The sequence below is a fragment of the Phocoena phocoena genome, chromosome 12, assembly GCF_963924675.1.
Source record: "Phocoena phocoena chromosome 12, mPhoPho1.1, whole genome shotgun sequence".
NCBI lineage: Eukaryota > Metazoa > Chordata > Mammalia > Artiodactyla > Phocoenidae > Phocoena > Phocoena phocoena.
Genome location: NC_089230.1, coordinates 24,225,376 through 24,226,858, shown reverse-complemented (window position 1 = coordinate 24,226,858; position 1,483 = coordinate 24,225,376). Strand labels below are relative to the sequence as shown.

The following is a 1,483-nucleotide window of genomic DNA, read 5'->3' as shown; positions in this document are numbered from 1 at the left end:
TCTACTACAAAAGAAAGTAGACACCAAGATACCAAAATCTTTTACGCTTAAAGGCAAATGTATTCAGTTCCTTTCCATGCAGAACATAGTAAGGTATCTTACATGGTTGTTATTTCTTTTCCTAATCAGGTTTGGGACAACCTTTGAGGATCCACTCATGCTCCATGGTGAGCCATCTTGTACCCTGTTCTGGTATCTTACATAGAAGAGATAGGAATATTCTTGCTGACCTAGAGATTAGTCAAGGGGGGAGTGTGGTGGGAGAAGAGTTAATGTCTACTGTCTCCTCCGTTGCCGTCAAGGTCATGGTGGGGCGTTTATCCACTTGTACCAACAGATGCCTACAGAAGCCGTTCAGATACACCACAGCAGGGAGGAAGGCATGGGAGAAGAGGACCAAGAGGAGAGACTTGCTATGCTATGATGGAGTGAAGAGGCTGCTGGCTGGAAGAACCAGGAATAAGGAAGTGAAGTCATCCTCTTTAGAAGGCCATACCAAGCAGAAAGCCTCTGAAAAATCCACCAGTCACTAGAACATTCTTCTTCACAAACGACACCACCTCCTCTAGTTTGCTTTTGACCTCCGTAGGTATCTGGTTGCTCTTGCGGATCTTCAGCTGTTCCTTGGCTTTTTTCATATCCTTCTCTACCCGCTGCCCGTCCACTTTGATGTAGCCAGTATGGTTTGCAAGCTGAAGCAGGAAAAATCCACCTCCCAGAGCTGTGGCAGCCAACCTTCCAACCTTCCGGAATAAGAAACCCGTGCGCCATCCAGTGACCCCTCCAATTAACAACTGGGTTGCCACGCTATACTTTTCAGCTGAAGGACCAGATTCCTGCCCAAACAGCTTGCACCACCCTGGCTGCTTTTTAGCAACTTCTGCAAGGTCCAGTGACTCAAAATTCACCTCCAAGTTTCCTTGACTGGCTGCGGCCATTTCAGCGAGCTGGTCTCGCGATGACACCCGTCGGGCCTCCGCGCGGTAGGACGCAGAGTGGCGCGCTGCGGTCGGCGCGAGCTGGCTTCCGGCACTTGGGGTAGATGGTTCCATTCCCACGGCGGCGGCGGGAGGCGTGGGCGCGGTCTCGGTTTGTGTAGTCTTCAGTCTGGTTTTGGAGATCCTCCTGAGTATCTCCTGACACTTTTATTTTATTTTATTTTTTTGGTACGCAGGCCTCTCACTGTTGTGGCCTCTCCCGTTGCGGAGCGCAGGCTCCGGACGCACAGGCTCAGTGGCCATGGCTCACGGGCCCAGCCGCTCCGCGGCATGTGGGATCTTCCCGGACCGGGGCACAAACTCGTGTCCCCTGCACAGGCAGGCGGACTCTCAACCGCTGCGCCACCAGGGAAGCCACTCCTGCCACTTTTAAAAGGTAAGTAATCCTTTTATCCTGCTACGGAGCACAATACTGGGGATGTGAGACCAAGAATGGTCAGGTGTAGGAAATTAAAGGAAAGCCCGTTCACTCTCCTTTAATAGCA

At 51.4% G+C, this 1,483-nt stretch overlaps 1 pseudogene; it reads right to left on the bottom strand.

The window, feature by feature from the left end:
- Positions 1-482: 482 nt before the first annotated feature.
- LOC136131832 (FUN14 domain-containing protein 2 pseudogene) lies at positions 483-1,052 on the bottom strand (annotated as a pseudogene).
- Positions 1,053-1,483: the final 431 nt, after the last annotated feature.